At 44.6% G+C, this 16,406-nt stretch overlaps 1 protein-coding gene across 2 annotated transcripts in view; it reads right to left on the bottom strand.

The window, feature by feature from the left end:
- The window catches only part of MID1 (midline 1), a 776,611-nt gene that overhangs the window by 650,622 nt on the left and 109,583 nt on the right, over positions 1–16,406 (bottom strand). The window contains exon 1 of one of the 2 annotated variants that reach the window (XM_068269894.1): positions 8,144–8,205. The exons of the other annotated variant lie outside the window; for it this stretch is intronic. The gene's annotated coding sequence lies outside the window, so the exon portion shown is untranslated. Of the gene's footprint in view, positions 1–8,143; positions 8,206–16,406 lie in introns of those variants that run through there. 2 annotated transcript variants of the gene reach the window in all.

The raw sequence follows: 16,406 nt of genomic DNA, 5'->3' as shown, positions 1-16,406 counted from the left end.
GGCGTGGGCAACACCCGCGCCGTAGCAGGTGAGGAATCGCTGCCAGGCTCCACAAGGTTCACCCAGTGCGCGGTAAGGGAGATGTATCGACCCTGTCCGAACGCACTCGTCCAGGTGTCAGTGGTGAGGTGAACCTTGCAGGCAACGGCATTCTTCAAGCTTCGGGTTATTTTGCTGACCACGTGCTCATGCAACTCAGGCACTGCAGAGCGCGCAAAGTGGTAGCGGCTGGGAACCACGTAACGTGGGATGGCCACTGACATCATGCCCTTGAAGCTGTTTGTCTCCACCACTCGATATGGCAGCCTTTCGCAGGCCAGAAGCTTGGCTATGCTGGCTGTTACTGCCACGGCCCGGGGGTCATTTGCTGGCAATTTTCTCTTGCGCTCAAACATCTCCGACACAGACAACTGAACCGTAGCGCTGCACACGGAAGGGCTGTTGGTTGTTGTGTTTGATGAACACTGGGAGACCTCAAGAGCACTACTCCGGAAAGTGACAGTGTCAGCGTCGTCTGATGTTTGTGAATGTTGTGAACCACGCAATGGCTGGGCTACTGCTGCTGCTGAGGCGGGTCTGGTGGTGAGTCTGGTGAACCCAAGGGAGGCAGTGTTGCTGGTACCCTGTCCTGCCGCGTTTGCCCACAGAGTGGGATGTTTGGATAGCATGTGGCGGCTCATGCTGGTGGTGGAGAGGTTGTTAATACTTTTCCCCCTGCTCAGGCGAGTCTTGCACACCTTGCAAATCGCCATGGTAACATCCTCAGTGCAGTCTTCAAAGAAAGCCCAGACTTTGGAGCACCTGCCTCCTTGCTGGCGATTTCTGTTTCCTCCTCTTTTGCCTCTCACTCTAACTTCCACGCTTGTGGTGCCTGAAATTGCGCGCCGCCTACCTTGTGGCACAAGGCGAACTCGTGCAGCAGTGGGTTCTTCAACAGACTCATCTGTGCTGCTGCTACGACGGCGATGTTCTCGTTCACAAATAAAATCTGGGTCTCTGTCCACATTGTCCATACCCTCCTCTTCCATCTCCTCAAACTCGTCATATGTCATTGTGGGGGGCCGCCGCCGTGGAGTAGAGCTCCCCAGAACAACCTCTGCGCAGCTCACTCCAACGTCGTCTTCCAGATCTTGTCGGCCGACCTCCTGCAATTGCAACCCCTCCTGCCCAACTTGCTCTGGGATTTGGGTTTCCGAGTCCTCCTCGGACTCGCCTTGTATTTCAGTGCGCGGTGCATTTCCCACAGTTAATGGTTGTGAATCCGGGCACAACATTTCTGGCTGTTCCTCCATTGACCTTTCATAGGTGGAAGTTTGTTGGGCTGGGAATAGCTCCTGCGAATACCCCATTGTGTCCTGAGGTAATTCATAGGACTGGTTATCTGGCAGTTGTGTGCGTGGTGTCGCTGCCGGTTGTGTCAGCTTTGTGCCCACTGGCTCCTTGTAACTGGCTGAGGACTCGGACCTCGTGCGTGATGTGCTGGTGCTGCTTAACCCACTGCTGGACGCTTGAGAGGTCATCCAAGTAATTATCTGGTCCTGTTCTTTTGGATTTGTGAGGGTTGTTGTCCTGGACAACATGGGCGGTATTGAGTGGGTTTTCTTGGGTGCTCCCCTGTGGCCTGTACGTGAACCGTCAGGGGAAACACCTCTTCCCTTGCCCCTTCCTCTTTCACCGGATTTCTTCCTCATTTCACTTATCCTTACAGTACACGCTGACTGGCAGCAGTACAGTGGCAGCACAGAAATGCTATACAGTACCACTATTCCCAGCAGCGACACAGAGCACAATGCTATACAGAGGCGGGTGAGCGGTGTACTACTGTTCCCAGGCCCAGCAGACAAAGAGTGGAAGTAAACACAATGCTATATAGTCTGGCTGAGCGGTGTACACAGAGTGGCAGTACACACAATGCTATATAGTCTGGCTAAGCCGTGTACACAGAGTGTCAGAAAACACAATGCTATATATAGCGTGGCTGAGCGAGGTGCACAGTGGCAGTACACACAATGCTTTATAGTCAGGCTAAGCCGTGTACACAGAGTGTCAGAAAACACAATGCTATATATAGCGTGGCTGAGCGAGGTGCACAGTGGCAGTACACACAATGCTTTATAGTCAGGCTGAGCCGTGTACACAGAGTGTCAGTAAACAATGGTATATAGTCTGGCTGAGCGGTGTACACAGAGTGTCAGTAAACAATGGTATATAGTCTGGCTGAGCGGTGTACACAGAGTGTCAGTAAACAACGGTATATAGTCTGGCTGAGCGGTGTACACAGAGTGGCAGTAAACACAATGCTATATATAGCGTGGCTGAGCGAGGTGCACAGTGGCAGTACACACAATGCTATATTAGTCAGGCTAAGCCGTGTACACAGAGTGTCAGAAAACACAATGCTATATATATAGCGTGGCTGAGCGAGGTGCACAGTGGCAGTACACACAATGCTATATATAGCGTGGCTGAGCGAGGTGCACAGTGGCAGTACACACAATGCTATATATAGCGTGGCTGAGCGAGGTGCACAGTGGCAGTACACACAATGCTATATATAGCGTGGCTGAGCGAGGTGCACAGTGGCAGTACACACAATGCTATATTAGTCAGGCTAAGCCGTGTACACAGAGTGTCAGAAAACACAATGCTATATATATAGCGTGGCTGAGCGAGGTGCACAGTGGCAGTACACACAATGCTATATATAGCGTGGCTGAGCGAGGTGCACAGTGGCAGTACACACAATGCTATATATAGCGTGGCTGAGCGAGGTGCACAGTGGCAGTACACACAATGCTATATATAGCGTGGCTGAGCGAGGTGCACAGTGGCAGTACACACAATGCTATATATAGCGTGGCTGAGCGAGGTGCACAGTGGCAGTACACACAATGCTATATATAGCGTGGCTGAGCGAGGTGCACAGTGGCAGTACACACAATGCTATATTAGTCAGGCTAAGCCGTGTACACAGAGTGTCAGAAAACACAATGCTATATATATAGCGTGGCTGAGCGAGGTGCACAGTGGCAGTACACACAATGCTATATATAGCGTGGCTGAGCGAGGTGCACAGTGGCAGTACACACAATGCTATATTAGTCAGGCTAAGCCGTGTACACAGTGTGTCAGAAAACACAATGCTATATATATAGCGTGGCTAAGCGAGGTGCACAGTGGCAGTACACACAATGCTATATATAGCGTGGCTGAGCGAGGTGCACAGTGGCAGTACACACAATGCTATATATAGCGTGGCTGAGCGAGGTGCACAGTGGCAGTACACACAATGCTATATTAGTCAGGCTAAGCCGTGTACACAGAGTGTCAGAAAACACAATGCTATATATATAGCGTGGCTGAGCGAGGTACACAGTGGCAGTACACACAATGCTATATATAGCGTGGCTGAGCGAGGTGCACAGTGGCAGTACACACAATGCTATATATAGCGTGGCTGAGCGAGGTGCACAGTGGCAGTACACACAATGCTATATATAGCGTGGCTGAGCGAGGTGCACAGTGGCAGTACACACAATGCTATATTAGTCAGGCTAAGCCGTGTACACAGAGTGTCAGAAAACACAATGCTATATATATAGCGTGGCTGAGCGAGGTGCACAGTGGCAGTACACACAATGATATATATAGCGTGGCTGAGCGAGGTGCACAGTGGCAGTACACACAATGCTATATATAGCCAGGCTAAGCCGTGTACACAGAGTGTCAGAAAACACAATGCTATATATATAGCGTGGCTGAGCGAGGTACACAGTGGCAGTAAACAATGCTATATATAGTGTGGCTGAGCGAGCGGTGTACTACTGTTCCCAGCAGCGACACACAATGACTGGGGGGGACCCTGGCTAGCGTGGCTGGAGAGCGAACTACCCTGCCTGCCTACCCAAAGCTAAACCCACAGACAAATGGCGGAGATATGACGTGGTTCGGGTATTTATTTACCCGAACCACGTGACCGTTCGGCCAATCAGAGCGCGTTCGGGCCCGAACCACGTGACCCGTTCGGCCAATCACAGCGCTAGCTAGCCAATCACCATGCGCTCTTAGTTCGGCCATGTGGCCGAACGGTTTGGCCGAGCACCGTCAGGTGTTCGGCCGAACTCGAACATCACCCGAACAGGGTGATGTTCTGCAGAACCCGAACAGTGGCGAACACTGTTCGCCCAACACTATCTCCAACATGGACTACAGCAGCATCCTGTTTTCTGGTCTTCTACTTACTACTCTGTTTTGCTACTTATTGCTAGACTTTTACCTTTACAATTTAGCACTAATATTGCATTCACCCTTTATGACACTCTTCATCTAGCTTCCTGTCAGCCTGAGAATAAGAGTAAAACTACACTGCTTTGACTTCAGATCAGTTCAGCACTTAAGCCCACAAATATTTATGACCTGCTACGTACAGTATGCACCCCAAAATAACGAAACCTTTTCATTCACAGCTGCTTTTCTAAAGTAGCTCTTACTCTCTGGAAAACGTTCCTCCTCCAATAACTCTTGGGCCACTTTCATAAACACCAGCAAAGGATACTTTCACATTGACTCATTACGTTGTAATAGACAAGTTTTGTGCACTGTAATGGTGTGCAATTAAAAGTCTATACGCAGTTCATGGAAAGGCCTCAGCAGTAGAATGGGGCCTACATGGGATTGCCGCCCCTGAAGGGGTTAATTACCTGTCAGGTGTCTTTCTCTCTCCTTCTGCGTATTTCAGGTACAATTTCCTCCAATGGGGTGAGACCTGCAGAGAAGCTTCCAGATCAAGACGTCGGTTTGGCAGTTATCCAGGCAGCCAATAGGAAGGACCGGTACCCCCTTTATAAGGAGGCTTCTGGAGGTGTTGCGCAGCAAAGAATTCCAGCAGTTGGTGCTTCCCGCCCACCCACCCTATGTCGCTGGCAGATGTTCTTTATTGGGGGTGTGTTGCCTATAAGTAGGTGAAGGCATGGATAATGGCACCTGAAAATTAGGTGGCCAGTTGGCAGTTGCCGGATTATTAAAGGGGCACTATTGCTAATCTGCTTAAAATAAGTCTCTTTAACATAAATATTTGTTAGTAAAGCAATGTTAGTGAGGAGTATGAACACTGATCAAAGGGTATTTCCACACTGCCAATACCCACTGATAGCCAGTCACGACGGCAGATTTACCTTTCTGACGCCGACTGGGCTAATCCATTATGTAGTAGGGGGCGCCTGTGACTGCTGCTTGAGCTGCCGTTGGTTTTCATCTGGTCAGCTCAGCTATGCGCTTTCAAACTTCTAACTGCACTATCGTGCAGTTACTGTGCTCCCAGCGCAGCCGCCGTACAGCGCAGGACAGCGCGGTATGGCTCTATGTTTATGCGCTGCCCGGAAAGGACCCTTTATGGGAAGCTGGCAAAGACACGGACACCTATTGTTGTCCGTCGCCCTGGTAACCCGACTTCGGCTTTTGCCAGCTTCCCATAAGGGGTCCTTTCCGGGCAGCGCATAAACATAGAGCCATACGGCGCTGTCCTGCGCTGTACGGTGGCTGCGCTGGGAGCACAGTAACTGCACGATAGTGCAGTTAGAAGTTTGAAAGCGCATAGCTGAGCTGACCAGATGAAAACCAACGGCAGCTCAAGCAGCAGTTACAGGAGCCCCCTACTACATAATGGATTAGCCCAGTCGGCGTCAGAAAGGTAAATCTGCCGTCGTGACTACCTGGCTATCAGTGGGTATTGGCAGTGTGGAAATACCCTTTGATCAGTGTTCATACTCCTCACTAACATTGCTTTACTAACAAATATTTATGTTAAAGAGACTTATTTTAAGCAGATTAGCAATAGTGCCCCTTTAAAATTGAGCTAGTTTTGTGTTTTATTTTATTTGAGCTTGTTGGTATTATAAAAAAAAAAAAAAAAAAAATTACAACAAACATGATTTCTTTTAAAACCCCAATAAAGTTAGGCCGCGGCCTTTATCCACTTTTACATCTTGTTGTCTTATTTATAGTTTATTTAAGGAGTAAAATGGGGTGTGCATTCCCATGCCTCATCAGTTGCAATGCAATGTAACTGACTATGGTTACAACCCTAAAAACAAGCAGCTTATTGCTAAAATCACACACATTGACACGCACATTGTTACTAGGCTATTAATGCGGTTATTGGTCAGTTATTGCTTAGCCTGTCATTGCATCCCCCCCCCCCCCCCCCAAATGTTGCTTTTGATTGCATTCTATGCACATTTTAACACAAACACAATACAACTTCCCAGTATGAACCAAACCAAAAACCACTTTATAACTGCTTAGCCATATTAATCTGTACCTTATTCATTTTAACAGTTACAAAGCAGGTCAGCTACCGTTTGAAGTAATTTTCTCACCTTTTAGTTGTACACACATTTCTCTTCATTTTGAGTTCAGACTAAGGTTAGAAAATGACCACAGAACTCTGTTTATGCAAGCCCTTCAGCATTTTCATACCAGTTTGTTATGAAAATGTGGAGCAAAAAAAAAGAAAAAAAGAAAGCCATTTCATTTTCCACTTTTAAATAAGAACTTTAACCCAGGCTTGAACTGCATTCCGCTCAGTAGCCATTACCCCCTTTCCCATGAGAAATCTTTACCTTTTATTGAATAGATCATCAGGAAATATCTGTACGGTTGATATTGTGGTGAAACCCCTCCCACATTGTGATGTCAGGGCCATGGCTCTAACACTTTCCTGTCTGACTCTGTGAACCTTGTTATACTGTGAGAAATAATTTAAAAACTATTTACAACTACCATGCAAGCAGCATTTCTCTCTGTGCATAGATAGAACTATCAGTCAAGTACTAGCCCATGTTACTATATTTAACCTAAAATTAGGAATCAGAAACTCAATCCATTAGAAAGGAGAAAATGATTGGTACTTGTGAGCATTGTTGATAGGGACTTTGTGACCACTCACCACTGATTTATACAGTGGCATTCTGCAGCAAAAAGCAGGGTGGTTGAAAAAACACCACTTTTCTTTGTTATTTGGGGTTGAACACTTGGCAGTGGCATGTGACAGGAGCCTCTTGAAAAGTGGCAAGCACCTTCTACTTTACTTGCAGTTGTCAATTAACGTGACTATAAACACAGTGATGAACACTAAAGTGGTTCTCATGTAGAAATGTGGTTTTCCTTTCAACTGATTGTTACTTTTATGAATGTCAATCAAAAAAAAATGAATTTTTTTTCTTAGAAATAATGCTATTTTTTTCTAGTGAATAGTCTCTTAACCTCAGAACTCCCCTCAGTGTTTAAATATAAACTTAAAGCAAGCCTGAACTAGAAAAGATAACTATGAAAAGATGAAAAGATAACTATGAGATAATTGAGTGTATGTAGATATAGGATTGCGCATGAAAGGCCGTCCGGCTGCCACATGCGTGAGTATAGAGGCAGACACTGGCCGATCCCTATATACTTCTTAGTTGATCCCCGCTATGTGTGTCCTCTCCAGCTTAATTTATAATTCATATTTTTATTTTAAGGTTAAGACCTACATTTTTAAGACTGAATTCTAAATAGCCTGATGTAAAATCAGCTTCATTCAGCAAAACAAACAAAAGTAAAAACCCTTTCAGGACTAAAACCTTATCAGCAATGTTTCCTCAGCCAGATACAAGTAGTTTTCAGGACATCAGGATAAATTTGACCTTTTTTGACTGCCTCATTTCCAAAGATAACCTCTCTAGTTTGTTAACACTTGTTGTACAGAAATACAGAAAGAGACTTCAGACATTTTCTTAGTAGGGCTAGTACTATATGTACCTATGTTTATCTCATCTGGTCACGTCAGTTTACGAATCGTTTATGTGAAGTGTTTATGGCCATTTTGAAATGCACCCTAGTCCAAATAGATAGGAAAAGTTATACTGTATTCAGTTTCAGTGCTGGGCATTTGCTAACATCTATATACATAGATGACAAAGTGGTGCTCTTATTAAAACTATACTAAAGAGTGTAGCAGGATGAATTTGTGTATATTTAGTTCCATCTTTTGATTAGAATCTAGCAGGTATGGCTCATCATCAAATGTAAACCTGGCAGCAGCGCTGAACTAACATTACTGCTGTTTCCAGAACTAACTTCTAGTAGTCTCAGAGTGCCTCCTTACCTGTAGTATGCTGTAGCGCAGGGAGTGCTTCTATCCACTGAAAGTAGCTGTCAGACACTGTGCCTGTCTGGTGATGCAGCTAAAGTATGTAGCTGGCTGTAGACCTGCATCTATTAATTTCTGAACAATGGAAAGAAACTAAAAAGTGAAACTGAGCTGCCTTTATTAATACACACAGATCAGCTCCAGTTATATTAGGTTGAGCTGAGCATTAAATTAACCCCTGCTGGGCAACAACACCAGATCCATCTGTTCATACTGCAGCACGCAAATCTATCAGCTTTTAATGGATGCAAGAGACAACATTGTGCACATAAACCATCAGTGATTACCGACTATGAGATGATTGGGCAGCATAAGGATGGCAGGTGGTCATTTTTAAATGATATTTAATATACTTTAAGCACTGTGTTCAAATTGCTGAAAAATCCTTTTTCTATAAAACTCCAGATTTAAAGCATTACAGATAATGAATTCCATCTACCGGTATATAAATAAATGAATATCTAATAAAATATGTTGGAACACAATAAAATAAGTTGAAATGATGCATTATACCATCAGGTCTTTGATGACAGATGCTTGGAGTGCCATCTAGCAGCATTTGCGTGAAATGCACGCATGCCTGGTAAATGTTTATATTTTCTTTAGGTTAAAATTGCAGTGTGCCATATTGCTATGTGTCAGTTAAATAGCTGTTTTAATATATTTTTATTATGATAAAAAAACATGTAACATAAAACAAACATTTAGTAAGGAAAAGGCAAGCAATCAAAAAAACCATGGCTGACTTTTTTTTAAAACATACTTTTCCTTGCTGTTGTGCTGATCCTTCACCTTTCTGACAGTTTAATATCTGTGTACCTAGCCCAGAACAAATATGCAGATCAGCTGATATAAAAAATGCATCAATTTAAAGGATGGGCGTAAACATTAGGGTCAATTAAACTGATTTTAAGTATGTAAACATAAATATTCAAATTAGATCTTTACACCAGTCCTGAAAGAGGGACAAATGAGGAAAAAAAAAAAGACAGAGGGATCGGGTTCCCAAAGAGAGACTGTCCCTCCAAAAAGAGGGACAGTTGGGAGCCAAGTTTTTACAATTCAAACCACATTAGTCCTTTCTATCATTGTTAGTTTTGCTTTATATTAACATTTAGGGCCCATATTAACATTTTTCAATGTTAAATAACCAGTGTCGGTTAGATTTTCCTGATAGGCAGGCCAGCCTATCACCATCTGCCAGTCTAACACAGCTTTCTCATAGGTTGTCCCTTCTGTTGACAGTTATACTCCAGCCAATGGTAATATATGCAGGCAGCAGGTTCCATTGATTGGTACCGATGGTGATTCAGGTGGGACCTCTGAGTGTAGAGGAGCCCCACAGCTGACTCATGGGGCCCCTGCGCAATTGGAGATTATGGGGCCCCATACACCCGCAAGCCACACCCACTTGCTTGGCGTCATCACAGGGAGGTGCTGTAACCAGCGCTACGGACCCCGCTAAGAGAGGAAGAAGATAGAGGCTGCGGGGATCGGGGCGGAAGGGGAGTTGTAACCGCTATTTCAGCTCCCCCAGCGCTATGCCCATCCTCCCTGCCTCTCAATTGCGCCAGGGATGGGCCCCCTACTGACCACGGGTCCTCGGTCCATGCCCGAGTGCTCTAATGGTCAGTCCGCCCCTGCTCTTTAGTGTCCTTGCAGTCAGCACAATGATTTTGGAAACCACCACAATGCAATGCAACAAAGGGCAAAATTCCATGGTAACAATTCAGATTATCATAGATATCTACAGTATGTATGTATGTGAGGATAGTTCTTTTTAACCGTTATTACTTTTGGCTGTGAGTATGCCTGACAACCTGGAACCTGAATGAGCATTCTGTAAGCGTTGCACTTGAAAAGAAGGAAAGAAGCACACTCTGCTGGAATCTAAGCTACATGCAGAAAAATGTAATGCTAAAATGTTCCCCAGATACAAAAAGTAGAATTTCATCTTATTTTTATTTGCAATCTGCTACATGAGGGATAAAGAGCCTCTCACTAAGTAGTCCCACTGATACATAAATTTGAAACATGCAGAGAGTGTTTACAGCACTCCCAGTATCTTTGTGTCATCTTTTATATATAACATTTGGATTGCTTCATTTCCTGGAGAATGACTTTTTAGACACGTGGGACACAAGAAATAGAAATCAAAAAAAATTCTAGACAGACTCTGAGACAAGTGATGTCATTTCAGTAGGATTCACTTCTACAGCACAAAGCTGCAAGAACAATAGTTCTATAAGCAAGAACATGGTGAAAGATCACGGTTTTCAGAAAAATTATCTTTCATAGAGAAAATTGGAAATCTTAAAGCCAACGTTAAAGTGTTGAATTTTTGCCCTTAAAATACACCTGAACTGAGAGGGATATGGAGGCTGCCATATTTTTTTCTCCTTTTAACCGCCCTGCCGTTATAAAAAATTGCTGCGCACGGCAGGGATGGTGTTTTTTGGCATTATTTTTTTTTTTTTTTTTAGCATGTAGCTAGCCTAGCGCTAGCTACATGCTTCCCCTCTCCCTGCGGCGTCCCCCCGAATGCGCCGATCGCCACCGGCGCATATACCCATCCGGAAATCCCGTTCTGAACGGGATTTCCAGGAGGGCTTCCCCCGTCGCCATGGCGACGGGCGCGATGTCGTCACCGACGTCATCGACGTCGTGACGTCAGAGGGAGTCCCGAACCACCCCTCGACGCTGCCTGGCACTGATTGGTCAGGCAGCGCACGGGTCTCGGGGGGGGGCACCCTCTGATGCGGCGGGTTGCGGCGAATCGGCGCGGAGCGGCGGCGATCGTAAGTTACACGCAACTAGCAAAGTGCTAGCTGCGTGTAACAAAAAAAAATTATGCAAATCGGCCCAGCAGGGCCTGAGGAATCCTCCACGGCAGGTTACCCCGAGCTGAGCTCGGGATAACCGGCAGGGAGGTTAAACAGTACCAGTTGCCTGGCTGTCCTGCTGATATCTTTGGCTGCAGTAGTGTCTGAATCACACCAGAAACAAGCAATCCAACTAATCTAGTCAGACTTCAGTTAGAAACACCTGATCGAAATGCTTGTTCAGGGTCTATGGCTAAAAGTATTAGAGGCAGAGGATCAGCAGGACAGCCAGGTAATTTGTAATTGTTAAGATGAAATCTAGCAACCTCCATATCTCTCAGTTCAGGTGTGCTTTAAACTAAGATAAATCTAGATACATGTAACCCTGTACAGTAGAAGTTTTATAGAGTTAAGGACGGTATCCATTCACACCAACTTTTCTATTCGATTCCTAGCAAATTTAGTCACTCTGAGCGATACTTCCAACCAATTTTACGCTAAAATCGGTTGACATTCAATCGTTCGGATTTCTGGCAGATTCTATCAGACAGGATAGAATTTATGTTGATCTGGGGTGGGGCAGGAGTGGTGGTTGATCGGTGGGCCATCAAACAGTGCAATGCTGCAATTCAATCTATTTGCAATGTATTTTGTGCTGAAATGTACTTAAAATGGACTTGAAGTGTGTGGTAGAAATCAATCACAACTCGATCCAATTATGATCAGAGAGTGAGTGATTGATGTGCCAATCAAGGGGAAATTGATGGTTACGCTTACAACTTTGGAATAGACAAACACAGTACTACAGTCTACATTGTGTGGGTGATTTCACTGTTTTTATTGTCCACACAAACACTGGAGGGAAAACTCCAGGTAAATCTAATGCCATGTTTATCCAATGTTTTATATATTATTATTATCCTCCATACAATTTATCACCAGATGTTTGGTACTGATTGTGATGAATAATTGCTATACAACCTAATTCAGCACAAAACTTGTGCTAGGGACAGAAGAGTTCCCCTTAAACTAAAGGATACCTGAAGTGACATGTGACATGATGAGATAGACATGCGTATGTACAGTGCCTAGCACTGTCTGGAAGAGTTAAATATCAGGTATGTAAGTGGCTGACTCAGTCCTGACTCGGACAGGAAGTGACCACAGTGTGACCCTCACTGATAAGAAATCCCAACTATAAAACACTTTCCTAGCACAATATGGCTTTTGAGAGAAGGAAATGGCTAAAAAGGGTCAATAGTTCATAGATTTTAGCTCTGCCATACTTCAATGAATGTGTCATTGTGCAAAAACAATAAAACAGTTGAAACTTAAAAAGTAGACTTAAACATAAAATAAAACTGTGGAATACCTTAAAAACTCATTTTTAGGAGAAGGAAGATGGATACAATCGTTTATTTCATTAGTTTATTTCGCTTCGGGTGTCCTTTAAATGTGGTGCGCAATGTCCTGGAACATACATATCTTCCTCTGACAGTATGAAAGAGAAGCAGGACTTCAGAGGGAGAAGAAGCTAAAAGTGCAGAGGAAGATTGACCCCAGATTCACTGAGGAAAAATATCCATATTTTGTCATATTTTCATATTTCTGCTAACACTAGCCTTATGTATCAAATGAAGATTGCAATACAAGAAAATACTATTTTGAGAGGTGTTCACAATTGCAACACACATAATTTTTTGCTCACTACCAGTTCAGGCAATTTCCTACCTCTATCTGGCCAGCAGGCGCCAGTCAGCCAATCAGGTGCACGGTCATACACCCTTTGCCTGCCATACCGATCTAGCAGGATTTGCATAAATGAGCATTCAGGTGTTTCTGTTTTGCAGCTTCCAGGATGTGGTTGACAGGCGAGTGGTTAGGGAGGGGACTGTGTGGGAGATGCCTACACGCGGCGGTCCCTTTAAAAGATGTAATCATCAACGATTACGTCCAACCAAGCCTCCCACCTGAATGCTAATTTATGCAAATCCTGCTAGATCGGTATGGCAGGCAAAGGGTGTATGACCGTGCACCTGATTGGCTGACTGGCGCCTGCTGGCCAGATAGAGGTAGGAAATTGCCTGAACTGGTAGTGAGCAAAAAATTATGTGTGTTGCAGTTTGCATTCAGTTTGGAGGTGATGGGGGTGAAGTCCCTGGAGGTGAGAGAGCCAGGGCTCGCCCACATTTCCCTCGGGGTATCGCATGGTGGTTTGGGGGCCCCAGCAAATGAGAGAGGCTGGGGCCCCCGACATTCGTGCGAACCAGTGTTTGAGGTGTTCACAATTACCGTATATACTCGAGTATAAGCCGAGCCACCAACGTTTACCTTAAAAATTAGGACAAAATTATTGACCCGTGTATAAGCCGGGGGTTGCTACTGAGGACCTTTGAGGGTTATCTGATCACTACATTCAAAGAAGTGGGAATTAATAATATTCCCCCAGGAGGAGCAATAAGGCAGTTCTAATTGTAGGCAGCTCTGTAAAATGCTAAAATAAGTAAAAACAAAAATGCTCTAAGTCTTGTTGACCAAATAAAGCCCTGTCCTACCCAGGACAGGTCTCACCTGGATATGGCGTGAGAGAGCCTCAGCTCTCTGGAAGTCAGCAGCAGTGCAAGTTGAGTCACTGGTGTGAGATCCTGTGGACCTGGGAACGGCAGCGGCGTTAGCTCCACAGCGAGACAGCCAGCTCTCCCCTGACGGTGTAGCAGTGGGGGAGCAGAGTCTGCATATCACATGCTACTGCCGGTCAAATGCAAGGAATGAGCGTCATCCAGGTTGCTAGGCAATGAGGCGGCTGAAAGTGGAATAGCGGGGGACTCAAGAGTAGTTTACTGGGCAATAATAACTCGGTCCCCGGCATCTGCAGAGTGGCGCAGAGTGACAGCCACTCGCTGGCAAACACTGACTTGGGCATACCACTGCACAGGGGGGGGGGGGGGGGGGCACATATTGGTGGAAACTACTGGCAATCACTGCTCAACACATACGCTCTGGCAGTGGGGGTGGGAGTCCACATGCCAGGGACAAGAGATCATTTATTCATAGCTTCACACACAGCGTCACCACTCCTTAGAAATATGACGCGAGTATGAGCCGAGACCCTCACTTTGGGGACACTTTTTTTGTCCAAACCTGGCTTATACTCGAGTATATACGGTATTTCAAAGCCAAGTTATTAATTTCTCAGGTATGAAATATAATCAACTACAAGTGTTTGATAACTAGGAGATAATGTATGAGATCATACTGATATTGGATTCATTGTGGTATATTTGTCAGGGAGATATGGCATTTTCATGTATTTCATATCCATTGATTCTTGAAAAGTCTGCCTAGCTCTCATAAACCCCAGCAGAGAGAGAGTTGAGAGCCCATGTTACAGGCTCACATGGGTGCTCTGCCTGTCCTTTGCCTGATCAATAACATGGATCATCTGCCATTTACCAGGAAGGACCTCTGAAAATACAGTAATCCTGCAATTTTACCAAAGATTTCTCCTGAACTTTAAACTTCTAAAACCTCAGCAGATGCACAGTAAATACAGAAAGACTGCTTAGCTCTGTGACAAAAGAAAAAGGATTCTGTGAAGCTGTCACACTGGTCAACTGATATTTCTATTTTAATAACATTTACAGACAAACCTGATGTAAGAGAGCAACAGATTCCCTTTGCGTTGTACAGATAAAGGCAAACTGGAAAGCCAGAAGGGACAATCTACCAAGCAGACATAAAACAAACGCACACACACCAGAGGCATAGCTAGGGTTCTCAGCACCCAGGGACAAAGTCAGTGCACCCCCTCATGACAAGGTGTGAACCATAAGGGGGTCCATCATGCTTTCCCAGAGATGTTTGAGTTTTAGAATAATTCCCTGCATGTCTGATCTGCACCTGATTAATAACAGGATCGATTTTCAGATCAAAATCGATCCTGTTCTCCATCAGTAGCAGATCGGACATGCTGGAAATGATCAATTTGACCCATCCACCTAACATTAAATTGCATAGTGTGTACCAGGCATTAGACAGTTGGGAGATATGCAGAAATACACATGGACCTCAATTCACTAAGCTTATCTCCTGTCTTTAATAATGTTTCTAGAGTTATCACCATGGTAATAAGGCATGTAGTATTCAGGAAACAAGTTTTCTCTCGCCTTATTATCTCCAGCATGATTATGAATTGAGGCCATGATCTACTTTGCTAATGCAAACCTGGCAAGGGCTGATTACAGCAGGGAGATAAAATAAAGAAAAACTCAGGGGCAGAGAGCAGGAGGAAGCAGGGGAGAAGATTGGATCCTTTCACCGTCTTTCATAGACTCTTCAATGGGGACGGGCGCATCAGGGAAAGTAAAACCTGTAACTGCGCACACACACACACACACGCACGCACGCACGCACGCACAGTTAGACATCAGGAAAGGCTTTATGTTCGAGAGGAGATTAGTGTTTGATGATAGATGCATAACAGGAATTGGTTAGGAATAGCTGGGCAAAATCTGTGAAGCACAGAAGAATGAGCAGTAAGAGGATCATCACTAATATAATGATATTCCAACTAACAATGTGACCAGGCACTCAAATTACGTAGTGCAAAAGTTAAGCATAAAGTAAGAATGTGTGGGGTTAATTACAGGATGACAGATCATGATATGATTAGAAAAATGTAGTCTAGAGACAGAAAACTGAGCTAAAATGTGTTGCTCAGTGCCCAGAGTTTTCTTTTATAATAGAGGTCAATTAGACCAAACTGCTTATACTTACTTATACTGTATACTGAATTCATGTGATGCATGCCATAAAAGGCAGAGGTCCCCTGAGGCGTACATCAAAAAAGGGCGTCGGGGAAAAAATGGCGTGGGGTGTAAACAATAAGCAGTAATACCGTTTATAAAAATATTGTGTTGTATTTCGTTTACAAATAATGTTTTACAAATGTATAAATCATTAAATAATGTGTATGAAATCGGCAATTGTGAAAACGTTAATGTTCCCTGTTTCAAAAGTGAAACTTATAATTACGTTTGTTAAAAAAAGATAATATATGTTTAATCGTTATAATTGTATATTATTGTGAATAATCTTCATTTATCGTTTGTTCTTATAACCTGGTGGTGCCTAACCCTAACCACCCCCCTGGTGGTGCCTAACCCTAACCACCCCCTGGTGGTGCCTAACCCTAACCACCCCCTGGTGGTGCCTAACCCTAACCACCCCCTGGTGGTGCCTAACCCTAACCACCCCCCCTGGTGGTGCCTAACCCTAACCACCCCCCCTGGTGGTTCCTAACCCCAACCACCCCCCTGGTGGTGTAAATTGTACTGTAACTATACCTAACCCTACTCTCACACAGAACCCTCCCTGTACCTATCCCTAACCCCTAG

The sequence above is a fragment of the Hyperolius riggenbachi genome, chromosome 2 (genome assembly GCF_040937935.1).
Source record: "Hyperolius riggenbachi isolate aHypRig1 chromosome 2, aHypRig1.pri, whole genome shotgun sequence".
Taxonomy (NCBI): domain Eukaryota; kingdom Metazoa; phylum Chordata; class Amphibia; order Anura; family Hyperoliidae; genus Hyperolius; species Hyperolius riggenbachi.
This window is presented reverse-complemented; position numbering and strand designations above follow the sequence as displayed.